Raw genomic sequence first — 23,811 nt, forward strand, 5'->3', positions numbered from 1 at the left:
TGTTTTTTATGAAATGATGCAACAACATGTTTATAGTAAAACACTCTTGTAGAACAAATTTCCAGCAACAGGCATATGGGCAATTCCATGTCATCGTACGTGATATTTGTACACCTATAGAGTGGAATAGATTTGGAAAAATATAAGAGTATCTGAAAAATAATTTGGTCTTTATATTCCATTCAGTAATTTTGGGGTACATATATATAGAAATATGTGAAAATTTGCGAATTGTGAGAGGCGTTATGTTTTCTTTTAATTTCTAACACTAAACCAAATGTTTTTCCTGTACAATCCATCATATTTAAATAAAAACAATATTTGGATGATTTTATAATAAATAAAATTTAATATCTTACATGACATACTGTTCGTGACAGATTTTTAAAAAAAAATAATAAAAAATATAAATTCGTTTTCAAAAAAGAAGCTGAAAGTAGCAAAAAACTATCGGAGTCAAATTCAGTTCATACTAAATGATAATTTTGAGCTTAGGTTTCGCCGCAATCTTAGCCTAAGACAATTTATTAAAAAAATTAAATATAGTCAATTTAAACTATTGTTTTTGCACTTATAATATTGGAATAAGCTCTATAGAAACATTTTAGAATTTTCTTCGATTCAAATCATCTTGAAAAAAGTTTCAAGGGTTTTTGTTTGTCATTCTCATTTTATGGAAAAACCTTTGCAATCACACATTTATTGACAAATGTTGCAGATAATGTATTGCAGGAACATGTTTACACAAAGAATTAAAGTTGTTACTTCAGGCATTTTAAACTGGATTCAGCATTGTGGATTTTTTGCAATTTTGTGTCTTTTTTTCAAATTTTAATTTGATTGTAAATGGCGAAACTGAGCATTCCCGTAATATTTGAAAATTGTGGAAACTACAATCTAATAATTTTCTGAAATATTTCGGTGAGTTTACGTTATAGTTTTGTCGATTATATAGATTTAAAAGCATAAAAGTAAGTTTTTTTACATAGCCAATTCTTCAGCCCGAATACACAGAAAAAACTATTTCTTAAATCGTTTCAATTCAAATATTTGTCACATATTGAACTGGTTTCAATTATTTCATAATTAAATCAAGTATTCATTTGCTCAAAAACAAAATTTCTTGATATTTTCTATTGAATTTGATTATTTTGGCAGTTGAATATACAATTTTCGTTATTGGTTGAATTTCAAATACAAAAATTATTGAATATATAATTTTCGTAATTGAAAACACAGTTTTGTTATTTTTTGTATTTCAATTACAAAAATTATGTATTCAAACATTTTTGTATTAAAAGTTCGACCAATAACGAAAATTGTATATTCAAAATTAGTCAAATTAGTCAAAATTATCAAATTCAAAACTCAAAATTCAATAGACAATATCAAGAAATTTCGTTCTTTAGCAAATGAATACTTAATTTAATTATGAAATAATTGAAACCTGTTCAATATGGGATAAATGTTTGAATTGGAATATAATTTTTTCTGTGCAAATATTCCACAGAAGTTTTTTTATTTGAATTAACCATATGAAAACTAAATCTTACTAAAATAAATTTTTTTGTTACAAAAAATAGTTTATAAAAAGTTAATATTTTCGAAACTTTATATTATTTAATCGAAATTTGTTTTCCCAAAAAAATTTTTAGAATACAATAATTTCTTTAGAAGATTTATTCGATTAAAATTATTTGTACAGAAAATTTTATTCGAATTTAAAAAAAAAAATTTACAAATAATATATATTTCGTACCAAAACAACTGCTCATCTTTTGAGGCAAGAATCAAGCCAATATTGGATACTCTGTTCCAAAGTGAGGCGTATTCCAGATAGAGTGTTTTGCTTCGATCAAAACAAATAGTAATCGGACTTGGCAAGGTCTGGACTAATATTCATTTACAAATATTTTCGTGAATGATTTTCGGAAGAGGGCATTATATGGGAGCTATGGCTAATTATGGACCTATCGCCATGAAATTAGGTCGTGTGATTTATGTCTATATGGAAGTTATTTCTGTTGAATTTTGTGTTTATACCAAAATTTTAAAGAGATTTATGCTCGTTAAACTGATTTTCGGAAGCGGGTCTTATATGGGAGCTATGACTAATTATGGACCGTCTATATGGAAGTTATTTCTGTTGAATTTTGTATTTATACCAATATTTTTAAGAGATTTATGCTAGATAAAGTGATTTTCGGAAGTGGGCCTTATATGGGAGCTATGACTTATTATGGGCCGATCGAAATGAAACTAGACTGTGTGATCTACGTTCATATGAAGTTTATTTCTGCTGAATTTTATGTTTATAGCCGTAGTTTTAAGAGATTTATGCTCGTTAATGTGATTTTTGAAAGCGGGTAAATTTTGTTTAACCCCTTTTGACCCTAAGCTCTTTTATTCCACTGAAATTAAAATTTGACAAAATTATAGTACCTGAGAAAAAATTTAATAACACAACAGGTATAAACGGAACAGTGACAAATCATACCAGTTCTTAAAGACTATTATCCTACCAACATAACAAAATCATCCAATTATAGATAATAGTTTGCGAATAATGATAATTTACTTCTGATCAAATTTACAAAAATCACATTTTTTATAAAATGACATAAAATATTTGACTTTAACAGCATGACACGCACACAATTGACAATATTTATACCCTACACCACCATAGTGGGGAGGGTATTATGCGTTTGTGCAGATGTTTGTAATGCCCAAAAATCTTAGTCTAACACCCACCTTAAAGTATACCGATCGACTTAGAATCCATTTCTTAATGTCTGTCCATGTAAATCTTGTGCGCAGTGTACAGGTCGCAATTTTGAAGATATTTTGATCAAATTTGGTAAATATTATTTTTCGGCCCAAGAACCAGTCTATTGAAACTGGCTGAAATCGGTCCATTATTTCACCTAGCCCCCACACAAATGTCCTCCCGAATTTGGACTTTATCGGCCATAAATGTTTAATTTATATAGGTATCTCCACAAGTTCCGCTCCAAATAAGTTTTATATATACAAAATTCATGTCACCAAATTTTGTTACGATCGGTCCATAATTAGTCATAGCTCCCATATAGACCCACTTCCGAAAATCACTTTAACGTGCATAAATCTCTTAAAAATGTTAGTATTCAATATAAACTACTTTAATTTAGACATAAATCACACAACCTAATTTGATGGTGATCGGTCTACAATTGGTTATAGGCCCACTTCAGAAAATCACTCACGAATATAAATTATTGATATTGTTACGTTTTAACCTTTTCAAAACGCGATTTATTTCCTTTAAATAAACCGGATACTTTTGATTGCAAATAAAAGCCGCTTAGTAGTTTGAAAATTGTAACAACTCTTTATTTATTTAAAAATGTACAACAACAGAATTAAATAGTCACTCAATGTTTTTTTTTATACACGTTTGTAAATTCTCAGAAATACAGATACTTTATAATGTACACAAAATCAATTGAAAAACACAGCACACTTTAAGGCACTCAGTTGATGTTTATTCGAATAGCGTCTCTGATAAACTCACTAACGACTGCAACCTCTGCCACTATTTATAACACTGCCATCTGCACTCTAGATTTCTCTCTAACTGTCTAGAGGTTTCTAATACATACGCCATCTTTGGTGTACTTTCTACAATGTTCTTTAACCGAATATTCGAATTCGAATACAGCGTTGCCAACTTACGATCAAATCAACTGAAAGCTTTTATTTAATAATGCCCACCGATATGTTACAGTTTGCTATTACAGCACTGTTATTTGAAAGCATTATGCTACTTTTAAATCAGCCCATAAAATCGTTATATTTGAATTCAAGTACAATTTCGTAACAATATCCGAATAAAATATTTTTAGAAGACTTTTTATTAGAATAAAATTCTCCTCTAAATGCTGTTGACGAATAAATTAAAAATATTTTTAAATTGAATAAAATGTTTGAAATAAAAACTTGAAATAAAATTTATTTTATTATTATTTATTTTCAACAACCTAGCCCACTGGCCATAACTCGTTATAAATTTCTACTTAGAAAAATTAATTTATTAATTTCAAAGTTTTATTCGTAAATTTTCTTTTAATTTAATTAATTTATATTTTGGTTGTAAATATGTCTAAGCGTTGCAGGTTTTACAATGGTTTCTTTCTGCTTTTAAAATTTTGTTGCACACATTTTTTGAATTTTTGACTTAATTCTTTTACATAATCACTGGTATCTTTTTAACATATGTGTGTAGGAACATAAAAAATATATAACATATTCATAATGTCATAACTTATAAAATATATTTAAAAACAGTAAAGAGCAAAAATAAAATAATAATCGAATTTAAAATAACCTGAGTATTTAGAGGACAAAAGCTGAAAATATTGCAGCGATATTGCACAAAATGTGGTCATTAACAGTATACAGAAAACCAAAGTTGTTCAGCTGAAAGAAATAGGATTTCTAAAATTTTCTTTGCATTGAAAGCTGGATTAAACAGCAAAAAGTAAATTTTCGAAATTGTCACATACAGGATACATATAGGCAAATACTTAGACCCCTTTCACACTAGGCAATTTAGTTGCACAAGTCTCTTGTATTTGTAGACGCCAGAGGTAATGTCGGGTTAAGGAGAAGAAAATTTTGCATGCTGTTTTAACATTTTGTATACTTTTTGAAGATTGATTTAAAAACAAGTACTGATATCATTGTGAAGGTAATTTTTCATTCATGTAGTATTTTCACTCCGAAACTATTTTCCGTTTACTTAAGAAGCCAAAAACTATACAAAATGTTTTTATTAGTTACAAGTTTTTCTAAAATTTAACAAACCGCTTTAGCATTGAACAAAACTGTACATTACTGTGTATATGTTTGCTGTATTTATTTCAAATAAAGCGAAGAATAATATTAAGAATTGTACGCATTTCCCCCATAGATTTCCTTTTTTTTTCTAGCAAAATCAACTAAACTTTCTAAGCATTCTTTTTTTTCAATATTTTTTCTGCTGTATTTTCGTTTTTATTCTATTTTTTTTTGCACTGGTGACATTAGAACAAGAAAAAAAAACATTGGAAAAAAGATAACAACAACACAAACAAAAACATTATGTAGAAAAGCTTTTAGAGTGAGTTGTGAGTATGTTAGTGTGTGTGTGTCTATTTATTTTTAGTTGTAGTGGTGGCAGTGGTAGCAGCATTGATGATCATAAAAATAATAATGATGACAACGACAATGATGATGGTGGAGATAGTTATAGAGATGGAGCTGGAGCTGGTGACTTTGGTATAGCAACCAGAGTGTATGTATGTAAATGGATTCTCCCGAGTATTAAAAATACCTTTCAACTACTACCAATCGATGTATAAATTTGATTTGAAATCCATTAAAGTGTTACACAGCTTCGTAGTTCACAAATTTGCAATAAAACAACTTTAGCAGCAGCAGCAACAGCAGCCACAGTAACAACAACAGATACCACCACCAACACTGCCACAACAACAACAACAATAACAAATGCGAACGAACATAAACTTTCTTTGACAACTTTGAAGAATATTATTGGAAAAAATATGAAAAACATTAGCAGAAAATAAAGTGGTTTGTAAAATGATTGCAAAAGAAAAAAACAAAAAACACACTGAAATACAAAAATATAAAAAACATGCACTAAAATAAAAAAGGGACTCTGAATACGAATCAAAACATACAAATAAAGTATATTTTTACTATATATTTTATTTTTTTTTTATAAATTTTAAATGGTTAAGTAATGTTCACTGAATGATTATGTATTGGGTCAAAGGATTTTTTCCCATTCGAATTTGAATTGTGGAAAAGTTTAATAGGAGTTTTATTATTTTATTTATTTATTGATTAAAAAGTGGTTAGTCAAAATTGCAAATGGATGTCCAGTTGTCAATATAAAGGAAAAAAAAAACTAGCCAGAAATGTGCTGTGCAAAATAAAAAGCGATGAGGTGTGAATTTTTTGAATAATTTTTATATTTCACATTACAACTGGTTTCCATAAAAATAGCTATATTTTTGAAAAACACCAAATTTGGGATAATAGGGTTATCAGAAGTATTTTAAAACATTTTTTGAAAAATGTACTCCTCTGAAAATTTGAAGTCCTTTTAAAAGGAAACAGGATCATGAAATGAAAAACTGAAAACGCAATTTTTCTCCATTTAATTTATTGTTTAAGACGTATATCATCGTACGTATAATCGAAAGCAGTCAATTTAAAGACTGCTTTCGTGTTGGTGTCAAATGATCAAGAAAAGTTGTACAATATTTCGTATTATTCTTATTTTATCCTTTCAGGATCCAAAGATGTCAAAAATTTCCTTTCAAATATTTATCCTTGAATTTTCTTTTAGATTACCAATAATTTTTTTCAAAAAAATAGTGGATTAAATATCCAAATATTGAATACCACATGCTAAAATTTTACCTTTATCTTCACTACTTAAGTGGGGCATTTCATGTCAAGTGAACCAACTTTTGAAATCGATGTCTTCCGATCGGGATGAAATTTGCACCAAGGTTGTTAGTTCTATTGGATAACAATTTTTCAACAAGATCGGTCGAGAACTCTCTGCGTTAGAGGGGGTCAAAATTTGAAATATGCTCTAAAAAAAGCGCTTTAAATATGCAGTAAAAACTTTAAAATATGCTCTTAAAATTTAAAAAATATGCTCATAAAAAACAAACTTTTGTATAATTTTTAACCAAAAAATATACTTTTATTTAAAAAAATCAATACAATTTATATCTAAAAAGGTAAAGTAACATAAAATACACAAAAATAAAATGAACTAAAACCAGTATAACAAAAAATAAATACAACATAAAAACTATAGGAACTTGAGGTATGAAAAGGCTTCGAGGGGTATTTTTTGATGATATTTTATATAAATATGAAGTCACTTCTTCAATTAAGGTTATTATTGCAATAAATTACAAAATATTGACTTACATTTTTAAATAAAAAGTCGTTGTCTATTGGATCTGAAAACATTTTTATACATAGAAAATGTTCTCTCGACATCAACTGATGTTATAGGAGCAAATTTAGAAGACAATATTTCTTTAACACTTAAAACGGTTAGGTCTGCATTAGAACTAAAATTTGATATTTAGATGGCGCTATTATTAAAATAGTGCTTATTTTATGTTAAAACAAGTAAGAGAGCTATATTCGGCAGTGTCGAATTTTTATTAGTTTTTTAATTTTTTTTTGGTGAAAGGCCATATATTTTTCAATTTTGAATTTTAAACAAAGGAAGTAAAAACCTGTAACACAACAGCGAAAAATAAGTAAGACAAAATTTGTTTTTGTTAAAGTCAAAAAACGCAAAAATATGTCATAAATATGCTCTTAAATCAAATATATGCAAAAATATGCATTTAAAGGTAAAATATGCAAAAATATGCACTAACAAATCGATGCCAAAATTCTCAAATAGTTTTTGTAAATATCTTATCCATGTCCTCATTAGACTCACCAAAAAAACATGCATTTGCATATTTTGGTTTCCCTGCTTATTACCTATTGTTCTTAGAAAAATGTGTCCCAAATAGCTTTTTCTTCAATCTTTCGAAAAAATAAAAAAATTTTAATATTTTTTTTCTGAAATCAAAAAGTTTTTTGATTTTTTTTTTATTGGGGCCTTTTTTTCTTAAAATAATGCTCAGATATTTTCCTTGAAGACCTATTTAAAGGAAATTTTTGAGTCTTACAGGATAAAATAAAGATAATACAAAATATTCTACTACTCTTCTTGTTCTTTTGACATAAAATTTGTTCTTTTGACATAAAATTTGTTATCAGCAGGAGTATTTTTAAATATTTTTTGAAAAATGTACTTCTTTGAAACTTTTAAGTCCTTTAAAAAGGAAATTGACTACTTCTTATGTGGTGATAAATTGGCTCTGCAAATGCCTTAATGGCTATTAGCTTTACGGACTTGTAATGTATTATTTAGAACTTTTTTGAACTCCCCCTTCTGAGTTAATTTCTTATGAAATATTTTTCAACTCTTGATCCAAGCATTGATTCTAATTTGCTCCAATCGAATATAGCTTAAAATTAATATGTAGAACTAGTGAACTGTTTTCCAATCTTTTGGCGTTCCGTCAAAAACTTTGCAACTTGCGAGATATTCTTTTGAAAATGTCGAATTTTGTAACAACTAAGTTTATTCTTTTAATTTGAAAAAAAAGTGCCGCTAAAGAGAATGTGTTCCATCGGTTTCAATGTGCAATACATGGACCGAATCATTACTTGCGATGAAAAAAGGATCCCTTAAAATAACCCGATCGTATGTGAAGCCCGTCCCACCAGCCGAATCGACACCATAGCCAAATTTCCATGGCGCTAAGGTAATGCTCTGTATATGGTACATAGTTGGGGGTAGTGCACTAAATGTTGATTGAAATCAGCATTGCACTATCACTCACTAAAATTGCAAAAAATTTAGTTTGCACTATTTTTATCAGCTTTAGTGATAATGCTTATTTCTTAACTAGCACTAAAAAAAAATAGTGATAGTGATCATTTTTTAACTATCACTAAACGAAGATTTAGTGCAAAAATCTGCACTACAATTAATTAGTGCAAAATTTTAACCTGCAATCAAAAAAGGCTGCATTAAACATGCTATCACTAAATTTTCAAAAATGAGTAGTCATGAAATTGTTGAATCCAAATTCGAAAAATAAAAATTTTAAATATTTTTTGTTATGTTTAATGAAATATTAGTCTTAAGTTTTAAATTAGTGTTCAGAAATAAACTTAAACCATTTTGAACTTAAAAATTTAATGCACAATTTGAAGTTGCACTCAAATTAGTAAATCAACTAATTTAATTTTGAGTGCAACATTTTTTAACTCACTATCACTAATGTTTAGTGAGGCTGCTAATTTTCAACTCAGCACTAAATATGAACAAAATGATTGCACTAATTTTGCACTATCACTAAGTATTAGTGCAAACTGCAAAATTAGTGCACTACCCCCATCTATGATATGGTATGACCATCACAGGGAACCTTAACCGAACACTACTTATTCGTTTCATCCGAGCATTGGTCGAAAAACGCACAGAATAAGGGGCCAGATATTAAATAGTAATATTCGATCATGACAACGCTCGGCATGTTGCAATTCATGTTAAAAAGTATTTAGAATGAAGTGGTTGGGAAGTTTTGCCTCACCCGCTTTATATTCCAGACAGCGTTTGGCAGAACCATAGTAGAAAAATAGAAGGTACTTTCATTCTCTCTTTATTTTTTAAAATTCTACGTCTGACATGCTTAAGGATTTTGACGTTTTCGTTAAAATAGTAACCATATCAATTTCAAATTTTCCCTTTGGGAAAAATAATTTTCATTAATTTGAAAATTATTAAAAAAATAGAAAAAATATTTACCCAACAACAACAACAGTTTATGGATATATGTAAAGCTTGCGAAGAAGATTTGCCAAAACAGCCAATGGTGTGCTCCGACCATTTAGTTAAAAGTAATATTTCAGTTAAAACAAAGCGTGTGAGATTGGATATGAATGCTGTCCCAATGAACACAAGGTAACTTCAAAATACTATTTATTATGTAAACATATTTTGGGATATATATCACCGATTATTACCGATCATAATCCATTAACTATGCACACTGGAGTAGAATCGAAATTATTTGAAAATAAATCTCGTATTTCTAAACGGAATATTCGAGTTTAAGATTTGAAAATGAACCCCACAAATACTTCAATGGCGGCGCTATGGGACCCAAACTAGGGCACCTTCGACATGTAAATTTGTTAAACGCGTGCCATTTTTTGTTTTCCATCCGATTTCAAAGAATTTTTATATTTTCTGAGAGTGCTCGGCTAGATCTTGAAAATACATTCTTCCGTGTGCTAATTGTCTCTTATAATTAAACCTCCATTTAAAAGATATAAAATATTTACATAGTAATAAAAAAAATGAAGAAAATGCATACATACAATAGTCAACGTGTTTTAATAAGTAATCGAACGTTAGGAATTGAATCAATAACTCCCAACACAACATAATACATTTTTATTTAAATAATAAATTAAATTACACATTTTTTGTAAAAAAATTCTCGAAAATCATAATCATTTTTTGGAATGTGGCAACGCTTTTTATAATGCTCACAAAAAAAGGAAACTTCAAAAAACCTTATTTTAAAAAAAAAATTTGATTGAAACTACCTTCTATATTTTTATCATGGGCAGAACGATGGGAAAAGGTCATAGCTAACAATGGCCAATAATTTTAATAAATTTATATTGTACAATTGTTTCCTATTAAAAGCTAAACATAACTTCTCTAAAATTAGGACTACCCCAGGAGCAAAGAGTTCTATTAAGAAAAAACAAGTAAGAGAGCTGTATAATTACACGGTGCTACGATGGAAAAAAACCTTTTCATTTGTTTGCCATTTTAATTAACCTCAGCTAAACGTTCCTATGGTAGCACAATAAATACTGGTCTATTTTTATATTTCCAAATATTTCACCTACACCCAGGTTAATAGTTAGTTATCAAAGTCTAACAAAGGAATGTGCAACGATTGTTAAATTTGACTTCCATTTACTCTGGCCATTATACGTCAGTTAGTTTAATTATAAAATAATTTAACGTCAACATCAAGTACTACGAATTGCAAAAAAAAAAAAAACAAAACAACTAAAAATGTGTACTAAAGAATTTGACATTTATCATGCGAAGACGAACAACAAACACCCGCAATAGCAAAAAAAAGCTACACCTTTTTTTCGAGCATCAACACAAAATACAAAATATCATGTCAAAAACAATGAAAACAACGAAAATGTATAAAAGTTTGTATGGCAGGAGCAAAAAGGAATCAAGAACGAAAATGTAAACAACAACAAAAAACGAAATGCAAGTTAAAGCTGGCTCAGTGCAAATGTTTTGGAATATAATGAGTAAACTTGAAAACGGTTACTAGGTCAGTAACATTTACATGACCAAACTCAACGAAATACACACAAAACGAGCAGCAGATACATGTTCGTACGCATAAATTTACAAAGCTAAATGGAGTAAAATGCCAAAAAAAATAACCAGAGATAAATGAGCACAACATAGAGATAAAATAAGACAGTTACCCAAAGAGAGAGAGAGAGAAAAGGGAAATTTTGTAATAACAGAAAATTAGTACAAGAGACATAGTTATAGAAAAACAGAGAGAGAGAGAGTGAAACCTGTTATTAAATATTTTGAAAATAAAGGACATTTACTCATTTAAGTACTAACAGCATCCTTAAAAATAAGTACTAAAAATGTATACGTACTGTTTTACATGAACTGAGCAAAGCCAGGAGAGAGTTCATCTATTTTTAAGCAGCCTTAAAGGACAATAATCTTTAATTGCAGCTCAGCAGCGTTGTAAATGTAACTGGAACATATACGAACGAGAAGAGAAAACATTTATTACTTCTGCCGTGCTGGGAGAAAAATTATGACACAGCTGCTGTCGCTGCTAATGTATGTAGCTGACGTTGTTGTAGTAGCTGTAGATGCTAATGCGATGTGCTTTAAGCCAGCAAGAGACTGTTTTTTAGAGACAGCTACAACAAAAAGGACATTCGTGGTGTTGTGAGCATATTTCGGCTTTTACGACACAATACAATCAAGTGTGAGTGTGTATCTATGTGTAACTAAGTGATGCTGCATGTGAGTGTGTGTGGTATACTGTTGATGCTTTAATCAACATCTATGAAAACAACAAGAAAAACAAGAAAAACTCTTGTTTTGGGGTTTAAACAACGTTATAATTCTAAAATACTTTTAGTACTTATTAGAACGTGTAATGTAACGGTCGCTTTTTCACACACATCTGAAAAAAAAAATATTATATTGAAAAGAATTATTTAAAACACAGAAACTTGAAAACGGGTAAATTGTAATTTCTGTAGTGAATTGAAAAAAAATCTGTCTCTGGCAAGCAAGAGCAGAGTAAGTGCAGTGTTTGTGTGTTACTTTTATTCCCCCAAATTCCTTCGCATGGTCCGGTATCAGCTGTGGCTTAAAGTGAATTTTTTGTTAATTAAATAAATAACAAATAAAAATGCAAAATAAAATTTAAACAACTAAAAGAAAATGTTGCATTTGCAGCAAAGTGATTTTTCTAAATAAAAATTTAACAAATAAATATTTTTAAATATAAAAAAAAATAAAAAAAAAAAAATTAATTAATTAATGTATGTTAACTAAAACCAAAAGTGTTATAATTGTTAATAAAGTGATATATAATGGTAAAAAAATAAAGCTCTTTATATTAAAACCTCTTAAATGAAAATATTACAACTTCCATTTGAACGAAATTATTTCGAAATCAAATAATAAAATTGAGAAAAATAAAAAATAAAAGCACTTTCGCTATCAAGGATTTCTGGTTTTCATTACACTTGTAATTTACAACGCAATTACAAGAAGATAAAATCTACCATCTACACGAACATTTCTTCACAGCAATTAGAGACTCTTGATGTTTTCTTTTCCTTTTTTTATTTATTTTGTTTTTTTTTTGGAGATTTCAGTTACGTTGCTGTTGTTGTTTTGTATTCCTTTTCCTATTACTCATTTCATCCGCAAATAACAACATCAAGCCATTCAAATTTTACATCTTTTCCCGTTTCGGTTTTGTTTCCTTTTTTTTTGTTATTTTTATATTATTTTAATGCTTTTCAACATAAAATTGCCATGCTGAAGAAATTTATAGGGATTTTCCTTGTAACCAAAAGTTGGTTTCTTCTTCTTATTCTATTTTTTGTTCTATACAAATACTCTTGTTATTCTACTAGTACGTATGTTGTACCTATGGTGTACAAGTAAAAGCAAAATAACATGAACAATATTTTACCAACAACAAATTTTATACTTTATATTACTTGTTAGTAACTTAGCAACTGGGTGCAAAATAATAGGGATTATTTTGTAAAGACTTAATTATTATTAAATGTTGATTATATCGAGCCCTTGCGCCAAATTATCGTAAGCGACATTTTTAAAATTTTTGTTTTATTGCAGAAATTAAAATTTTATGGACCGACAGATGTTTTAGCGTTCTCAGAATATCAAAATTGTTAATAACATCAAAAATATAGGGGGTAAGATTTTATCGTAAGTCAATGTTGATATTTTACAGTAAACAAATTTCATCGTAAGCGACACACAGTGGTATAGAAAAAAAAGACAGAAATAAATCTGTAACTCCTAATAGTTAGATTGGTTTGAATGAAATTTCACGTGTGCAAAGAAGAAGTGTTGTCGAGTTTAAGTTTTGAACGTGGATCTCAAGGGCCCAGCAGGAGCGCGACCAAGGGCCCTCAAAGTAGGACACTCGGGTATGTTACATTTTTAAAACGATATTATTTCTTGGTTTGAGTTCCGATTTCAAAAACATTATACATGTAGAATCATCTCATCGAGCACTACAAAAAACCTCGTCGTAGCTATCAATTATCTATTATAGCTTAGATTTTTACCCACCCTACTCCAGTTTTTTGATAACAGCGTATCCAAATATTTCCCGATTCTCCTTTATTGGACTAACAACGCATGAATGTATCAAATGGAAAAAGAACTGTTTAAAAATAATCACTAAGTCAAAAGTTATATGTATTCGAATTTAAAAAAAAATTTTAAAAAGCAATTTCTCGCTATTTTTTTGGGAAAAAATAACTTTTTTTCTTTTTAAGTTATCGCAAAAAATAAGAGGATGTATAAGGAATTTCTACTTTCTGAAAGCTTAGTCTTCATAAAATATTTTAAAGGAAAACCAAATTCAAAATTATTGTTACCGAGGGGACCAGGTCCTTTCAAAAACCACCTATTTTTTATGTAAAATAAAACTTTAGGCCAACAATTCTCAAATCGCGTATCCGATATCGCATCATAACATTTTTAATTCTATGTATAAATTTCAAAATAATCAAAAAAAAACTTTTCCTGTAAAATTTGTGTTTTGTCGCTTACGATAATTTGGCGCTAAGGGGTCGATATATTAAGCAATATCATTTTAAATTTCAGCAAAAAAAAAAGTATTACATTTCTATAGAAATTTAAAAAAAATGTCAAGAACGCTACATTCTTTGAAATTGAATTTTTCTTGTTTTTATTTTAATTTATTTTAGGTTTTGCCATTGCGTTTTTTCTAATATATTAGCAATAAACTTTCACAAACGAGACCTCATTTTACGACTGCATCCAGAAAAATGCAAAAACAGAATAATGTTTTTTTTTCTGGTGATAGTTGTTAAAATATTTATATTCGTGTTTATACCCACCATCAGAAAAGATGTTATTCCGTTTGTAACATATCGAAATATTGACTGTAGAACCAAAAAGTACCAAAATCAGTTGTTGTGATAATGTTGAATAAATTTAAAATACAAAAAAAATCTTATTTCGAAAATTTCTGTTTAAAGATAACATCAGAGAAGTTAAGTCTATATGTATCTATGATATAGATACCATTCTTGCTGTAATGGATTTTTGTCCATCACTTTAAAAATTGATGAAATGAAGTTACGTTATTTTGCGTAACGACATATGTGGCTATCAGTGCAAAAGTGGTGTAACCTCAAACTATTTATTAGGAGGTATATGAGCAAGTTCCAGAAAAAGTTTATATTGTGCTGCCGAATCTTTCTTTCCAAGTGATCCCATAGATGCGCAATCGGGTTGAGATCAGGTGACTGAGCTGAGCGATTTAAGTGCTTAGGCACATTATAAATAAGTCATTCCTTTACTAATCTGGAGGTGTGTTTGGGATCGTTGTCTTGTTCGAAGCAATACAAACGTCCCAAGCCTAACTTTTCAGAACTTTGTTTTAAATTTTCTTTTAATATATTATGCATATTTATCCATCGTGTTTTCAACAAAAATAAGATTTCCCACCCCAGATGAAGCCATCCAACCCCAAACAATAACGTTACCTCCTCCATGCTTTAGGGTTAGCGTCAAATGCTTCGGATTCATTTCAGTATTTGGCTTTCTCCATAACATTTCTCTTCCATCAGAACCAAAAACATTCAATTTACTTTCATCGCTAAAAATAACTCGATACCAAAATAAAAAAGCATAATCCAATTTTTGGATTAGCTTCTAAAATCGTACAATTCTTCTCTCTAAGTGGTGGTCTAGTTTTCTTGGATGGTCAGTTCTTTGTTTATTTGCAATTGTTCCGGTTTTTTTGAACTGTTGAATAGCGTGCTGAATAGAAGAGCGTCTTTTTACAATATCTTTGATTTCGGTTAGATTTTTTCCTTCATTTTGCAAGTTAATTATAATTTTCTTTCTATCCATTAAAATTTGCTTATGTTAGGATTACCTGACAACAACAAAGCTGGTCCATTCCATGCACAGCCATTAAAATGCAGCAATTGCTCAGAAAGGAGGACCTACCACATATTAAATGCAATTAAGTTTAATATTGGGATTCCTTGCCTTAAAATAGTTAACTGTACGGAGACTTTTTTGGCGATACTTTTTGTACAATTATTGAATTGATGTAAATTTTTACGATTTTAAAGAAAATGTTTGTTTTTTTTATGTTGCTTTCTAGTTTATAAGATTTTTTGTAAAATGAATTAAAAAAAATTGCTAGTTTATATTATGAATATGCCTGTACGGGGACTTAATTGATTCAGTGTATATTCTTCGTTCAGTAGTATTAATCCCTTTAAAGTCAAGTTGATGTACAAAATTTAATTGAATAGATTCCTTTGAAAGCATTAGTTTAGTTGTTTAATATGAAGTAAAATGCTACTACTAAAATTCATTTACGAGCTATAAAAAGAATGTTTTTATAGTATTTTTGTTATTATTTTGTTATATTATCAAATATATTTGTGCCTATAATGTCATAATATTTAGTAAACTAGCCTAAAATTTCAAACAATATTTTTCCATTTTTATAAAATCGAAACCAGTGTTTTTAAATAGTTCAGCTTTTACGAAACTCTATTTAAGATTGCTTGAAAAACAGAATATTTTAAAAACTGATCATTTAATAAATATTCGTTTTTTTACGGAATCGTATTCATTGTGTTAGATAATTTTAGCAGTTATTTCGGTAATGGAAGGTTAGCAGTAACAGTTGAGCTAAAAGGTTATTTTTTTAGTTTTGCTAAATAAAATTTATTCGAACTGTGATTATTAATTTTGTCTTTTGTGCAACAAAAAAATACCTGGATTATTTTTCCATCTTTTTTGAAATTTACCAAACACTTCCAAAATCGGAAATGTTTGGTAAATACCCTCAAATTACGGTTTAATTAGAGTAGAACAACAATAAGAACAAGGAGAGTGGTTGTAGTCAAAATATTTATTTAATTTGAAAAATTCTGCAAAAGTTTTAGTTAAGTTTCAACTACAGTTTTGTTAGTTCTTTTACTTATGTATAAAGAAAGGTTTAGTTTATCTTGGTAAGTTCTTTGATTGCTAAGAATTAGTTTTTGAAATTTAAAAACAAAACAATAATAACTGAAAGTTCATTGATGTTTTCATTAAAAGCCAATAGAATTTGAATTTATAACCATGCATTAAATTAAAAATAAAACATAAAATAATTGTAGACTAAAGGATTTTGTAAAGTTGATTTGAATTGTATTTGTATGGGCTCTAGCATTTGGTATATTTTAAGCCTATTTTTTAATATGAAATAAAATTTGGAAAAATAATTTGTTATTCAGCGTGTATTTATTATTCTGTTTGTGAAAAATATATAAAATTTTATATTAATTTCAACAACAGTGGACAGGCCAGGCGTATGAGTATTATATTCAAAATAATGCTCATACGCAGAGTGGCGCCCGTAGAATAAGAGCCAATTTTTGACTTCGTATTTAAATATGAATTATATGTAAGTTCTATTTAAATACGAAAATGAGTTTCTCCAAAATCGGGTTCATTTCGGGTGCACTTATAAGCCAGTAACTTAGTTGAATATCAATAAAATAAAATAAAATCGGTTGATATTCGACTAAGTTATTGGCTTAGTTCAGTACAAACTGCTACGAAAAATCAGTTATTTATACGTAACTCAAGATTTAACAAAAAAAGATTAATTTTGTACTTGACAAAACCTAACAAAACAAGTAAAAGTGTTATATTTTGATGTGTCGAATCTTGTATACCCACCATGAATATATGACAATAAAATATTTTCCTGATCTAGGGGTTATATGGGGATTAGGGTCAATTACAGATCGATTCTCACAAAAGTTGGTAGAAAAATTTAAGTTCAAGTTTTTGTTAATTTTCAATTTCATCTCGATATTAATTACACGGTGCAACGATGGAAAAAAACTTGGAAAACTACCTAGCGTGGGTTATAGGGCTTGCTGAGTACATTAGAAATTGTGTAAAAAAATTTCAAAAATACCCTCAAATTCAGAAGTTATTCTGAAAAACTCGTTTTCAGTGATATTCATCAAGTTATCGATCTATAACACAGTCAGTCTTCGTACGACTTTAAATTTTTAAACGGGGTTGGAAAAAGAGCTGATTACGCTTTAAAATGACGTACATTTTTTGATACACTTGTTAGTATATCTAAAAGAAAAGCAAAATTTATCAACTTTTTTGATTTTAGTCGCTTTTCATTGCTTATTTTGATATGGGAGCTATAAACATTTATACCAATGTATAATGGAAATTTAGTTCTTAACAAACCATTGTTTTAATTATTCAAATCGGATGAAAATTGTAAAAGTTATTCAACTTTTCATTAACACCTTTCTTGGTATTTTCTTCTCCACAATAACAAAAAACTATACAAACAAAAAATTTTTGTACAAAATTTATAATTTACTAGGTAAATTTTGTGGAACTTTTTTTCGAAAAAGTTTAATAACTTTTGCAAGTATAAACCGATTTTAACAAATAAAGTCTCGTTTTTGTCTACATAAAATTGTCTTTAAAATACTGTACAAAAAAAATTGGGTTTCATAGAAAAAAATTAAAATAAATATTGTTGAATTTGAAAAATTACGAAAAAAATAAAAAAGAAAGCGAAACTATTTAAAAAAACTTACACAATTTCTTGGAATATAGGCTTTATGCATACATTTTATGAAAGCTTAATTCTTTACCTATCCATAATTGTTTAAAATTTTGAAATCGAAAAATATATGAGTTAGAGGTACTAAAGTACTACGATCTACCCTAAAACCGTTTTTTCAAAATAACTCAAAATTTTGAGGAATGGCAAAACCAATACACCCTCTTCTTTTTTGATGATGTAGAAATAATATCACTTTCCAGGTATTTCTACTTCAGCCTTGTTTTATATCATAGTTTTCATACAACATTAATTAAAACTGAACATAATTTAACTTAATTGAACTTAAATATTTGCCGAGCTACGATTGACTGACTTCAGCTCATAATTTACTATAATATACACATAATAAAACAAATATTTAGAAACAAAACCACAAACATTTACTTAAGCTTAATTAAAACTTTAAAGCAATACCTAAACAAATAGCTGCTATTTATCACAACACTAGTGTTGCAAAAACAAATAAGATTTTATGGCTTCTGCTACGATGACATTTGAAATGGAGGTGCTAAATTTCCAGATAATAATCTAAATAAAATTTCATATATTTTTTTCTTTATCTATTAATTTTTGGCCTCCCAAAAAAAAAAATAAAGAAAAATATTCAGGAAATTTTAAATTTATGTGTATAAAAGGGAAACCATAATACTTATATTAGCGTAAAGTTATAAAATGTAAAATTACTTAAGAAAAAAAAACACACAAACAGAAATTAGTAATACATAAGTAGATATAATACACTACCTAAAGCTAACAAAATAAAATGGAATCATAAACTTTTTCGGTTTCAAGTCTACTCAAAAATATAAAGAAAAACTTTTCTTTGAATATATTCTTCCTTTTTTTTCTTTCTCGTGACTGTGAATAAAGGAGAAAAATAAGTAGTTAGAGTCAGGAAAAGGAAAAAGTACCCAAAAACAAAGATATTAGCGCTTGTCAACGTAAATTTTTATCAACGCTTGGTCAGCGAAGCATTGCCAGCAATAAGCAACAAAAACAGAATTTTTAACAAAAATACTTTTGCGTATATATTCCTACATACATCCCAGGAGTTCTTGGTGACTGTGCCGAACTAGTGTTTTTACATATCACTAGGGGTGACAAATAGTTACGTGACTAGTTATTTTAACATGTGCATTGACCCTTTTTGATTTCACTTACCGGTTACATAGAGTCAGTTATTTTACTAGCTACTTAACTGGTTACTTAATCAGCAGCATAGCTAGTTGTTACATTCGGGTGCTAATTGACCTCGAATAGTCAAATAAAAAGGCATCATAGACAGTCCAATAACCAATTCCATGTAAACAAACCTTCTACCGACAACTCTCCAATAGATTACTTCTATAAACGTTTAAAGTGACTACACTCTAGATTACATAGATACACTAAAGTGACAATTGACTTCACCCTAGATTACATGGGACGAAAAAAACATGTATAAGAATTATATCAACACAATTTGCATAAAACCAGTTTGAACGAATTGCTCAAAAAAACAGCTTAAAGTCACCGCACTCTAGATTACCTAGTGACACTTAAGTGACAATTGGCTTCACCCTAGATTATCTGGGATGTATAATGGAACCAATTTACTTCTCTCTGCACTACAAAGAGCAAACAAAGGACCAAAAATATATAAATTGGAGTCAGCCAAGGGATACATTGAATACTTGCTTAACTGCTGGAATACATATGTCTGTACGTACGTGACAAATTATAGCATTACACGCGTAGATCCTTTAGATTTACACAGTTTGTAGGGATGTTGTTAATATAAGTGGGGACACACACATAGAAATATATATTTTGTATTTTTTTTCATTCAAAAAACCTTACACACTTATCTAATAGCTCCAACAAACTTTTTTCATTTGTCTTGTCAGTTTTCTCCCACTTTTTTTCTCCGTCTATTTTACATTTATTTCAAAGTCCTGTCATCTTTGCCATTTAAACAAAATCTTGCCATAAAAACAAACAAAATATCTCAAGAAATAAGTAACAAAATTAAGTGTTAATGAAGCATAAAGGTCATACAACGTAACGAAAAAAACACACATACAAAACAAAGATAAGAATTCTTTAGTTTTTTCATTTTTTTTTTTTTTTGTAAAGACCATGAGGTTTGAAAAAAAAAATGTAGAAAAAAGCGTTAACAAATATTTGTAAGACGAAAAAAACAAGAAAATAAATGCCCTCAAATTACGGTTTAATTAGAGTAGAACAACAATAAGAACAAGGAGAGTGGTTGTAGTCAAAATATTTATTTAATTTGAAAAAATCTGCAAAAGTTTTAGTTGAGTTTCAACTGCAGTTTTGTTAGTTCTTTTACTTATGTATAAAGAAAGGTTTAGTTTATCTTGGTAAGTTCTTTGATTGCTAAGAATTAGTTTTTGAAATTTTTTTAAAAAAAAAAACAATAATAACTGAAAGTTCATTGATGTTTTCATTAAAAGGCAATATAATTTAAATTTATAACCATGCAATTAAAAATAAAACATAAAATAATTATAGACTAAAGGATTTTGTAAAGTTGATTTGAATTGTATTTGTATGGGCTCTAGCATTTGGTATATTTTAAGGCTATTTTTTTAATATGAAATAAAATTTGGAAAAATAATTTGTTTATCAGCGTGTATTTATTATTCTGTTTGTGAAAAATATATAAAATTTTATATTAATTTCTACAACAGTGGACAGGCCAGGCGTATGAGTATTATATTCAAAATAATGCTCATACGCAGAGTGGCGCCCGTGGAATAAGAGCCAATTTTTGACTTCGTATTTAAATATGAATTATATGTAAGTTCTATTTAATTATGAAAATGAGTTTTTCAGTGACTTTTTTAAATGATACTTAAATGGTCAACGTTGGCCATTTAAATTCTATTTAAGTTTCATAAACTATCATATGTTTTTGACAGCTGACTTTTGTTGTTTATTTTTTTTCACTCTATTGTAATGAAAAACAAGTAAGAAAGTATGGTCAGTCAAGCCCGACCATATAATACCCTACACCAAGTAAATGAGTAAAAATATTTTTCTTTTAAAATATCAATAATTTATATTCATGAGTGATTTTCGGAAGTGGGCCTTATATGGGGGTTATGACCAATTATGGACCGATCACATTGAAATTAGGTCGTGTGATTTATGTCTATATTAAATTTAACTATGTTGAATTTTGTTTGTATACCAACATTTTTAAGCGATTTATGCACGTTAAAGTGATTTTCGGAAGCGGTTCTATATGGGAGCTATGACTAATTATGCACCGATCGTAACAAAATTTGGTGACATGAATTTTGTATATATAAAACTTATTTGGAACTAAATTTGTGTAGATACATAGATAAATTAAACATTTATGACCGATAACGTCCAATTTCGAGGGGACTTTGTATGGGGGCTAGGTGAAATGATGGACCAATTTCAGCCAGTTTCAATAGGCTTGGTCCTTGGACCGAAAAAGTAATATGTACCAAATTTGATCGAAATATCTGCAAAATTGCGACCTGTACTCTGCGCACAAGGTTTACATGGACAGCCAGCCAACCAGACGGACGGACATCGTTTAATCGACTCAGAAAGTCGATCGGTATACCTTAAGGTGGGTGTTAGACTAATATTTTTGGGCGTTACAAACATCTGCACAAACGCATAATACCCTCCCCACTATGGTGGTGTAGGGTATAAAAAACCAAACAACAGCGTCTTGCTAAAAATACAATTCCGATGCGGGGCAATTGGAGCTTCTTTTGTACATTTTCCTACCAATAATTTTATTGTTTAATAAACTTTTATTTCTTATTGGGCAAAATGTATAAATTTTTGTTTTGGTTGAACAGCTGTTTTAAGCAAAACTATCTTATTTAAATAAGACAAATTATGTAGCACTGAAAAACTCAAACTGTATTTAAATACAACTTAATTTTAAGTAAAAATCAACTAAATACGTATTTAAGAGAGGTTGCAAAAATCAAAAATTTCATGTGCTCCCAAAAAATATTGAATGAACCTATTTCACAGGAAATTGTCCAATTCGATTTCAAATATGCTACTCTTATTACAATTATATTTTTGATTCAGAAGATATAGCTCTTCAAAATTGACTGATTTTCAGTTTTCAAAAAAACATTTTTAGGTAATTTGGACCACTTTCAGATACAATATCACGAAAACTAGATAACGCATCGTCATTATTTTTTATTTTATTGGTAGATTTATTTATTAAGAAAATAATAAAACAAAATTGTGCTGTTTGCTTTGTATTTGTCCAGGTAAATTGATATTTAGCAACTATTAATTTTTTCAATATTTCTCAACTTTGAAAATAAAAAAAAACTATCAATTTCTATATTTTCAAAATAAATTCTTTGATTATACCTTTACCTTATGCAATGTCCTTGTACCATTTTTTGCTAGAGGTAAAATTTTGAAAAAAAATATGATTCCAAAAATGTGCATTTTTGGGAAATTTATGCCATATATCCATGAAAATTGTGAGCAATATTTTACAAAAAATGAACAGCCTAACTACGAAAGCCTTAAAGTTTATTTTAAGTCCATAAAATTGACTATTATTTTAAATTTCGTACCAAAGTATAACTTTCGTACCATAAAACAAATTTCAAATATAATTAAAAATGTTTAATAAAATTATTTAAAAAAAAAGCTTTTAGTTTTGAACTTTTATGTATATTTTGTTTTTTAATTTTTTGAAATTTCTTTTTATTATTTACATTCATTGAAAAATATTTTCAATTATTTGAATGTATATGTTGGAAAAAGTTTTGAAGCTTTTTTCAAATAAAAACAAAAGTTCTATTTTAAAATAAAGTCAACTTTATTAAAAACTAACTTTATAATTTCTTTCATAGTTTGGGTGTAACATTTTTTTAATCTTTTCTGGAATATTTTACCAAAAATTTAAAAATAAATTTAAAAAAAAGAAAAAAATTTAAATCTTTTATGGATTTTGATTTTTCCACAAATTTCAATTTTGCTAACCCATAAGTAGACACCTAAAAGGCGTAGAACACTTTTCAAAAACTCATTTCATAGTTTCATCAATTATCTATCATATACTTTCAAAATTGTTTGCTTACCTCAGTTGGTTCAAAAGTTATGATTTCTTCAACGAAAAAACTCAAATGGCTCCACTGTGATACGTCTCAATTGACGGTGTCAATTATTCGTGTTTAATTTTAATCGAATAAAAATTTGTCATTTTGTTATTATTCAAGTGATCAATTAATATTTGAAATTTCCTCGACTATTCGAACGAATAACGAATAAAAAATATTATTTGAAAATTTATTAAAACATATTTAAAACAAAATTAATAAAATTGTGAGAAAGCATTTCCTCGCATTTGTATTTGGAATCTAAGCTAATTTTTTAACTCATCCTCATGTCATTTGGTCAAGTATTCGTCCATGTTCTGTAATATCAAAAATGATTATTTTTTCAATAACTAATAACTGACATATTGATGTTCTGAAAATTGCTGATTTTGTTCATTAAAACTGTCTTGCCAAACAAACTTTGATATTATTTTTGAGATTTTTTGTTCATTGTTTCTAACAATATAATTTTTTAAATTTTAGCTTGAAAATAAATTTATTCAGATATTCGATTATTATATTTTTTTATTTTAAAC

Source organism: Calliphora vicina, chromosome 3 (genome assembly GCF_958450345.1).
Source record: "Calliphora vicina chromosome 3, idCalVici1.1, whole genome shotgun sequence".
In the NCBI taxonomy this organism is placed as follows: domain Eukaryota; kingdom Metazoa; phylum Arthropoda; class Insecta; order Diptera; family Calliphoridae; genus Calliphora; species Calliphora vicina.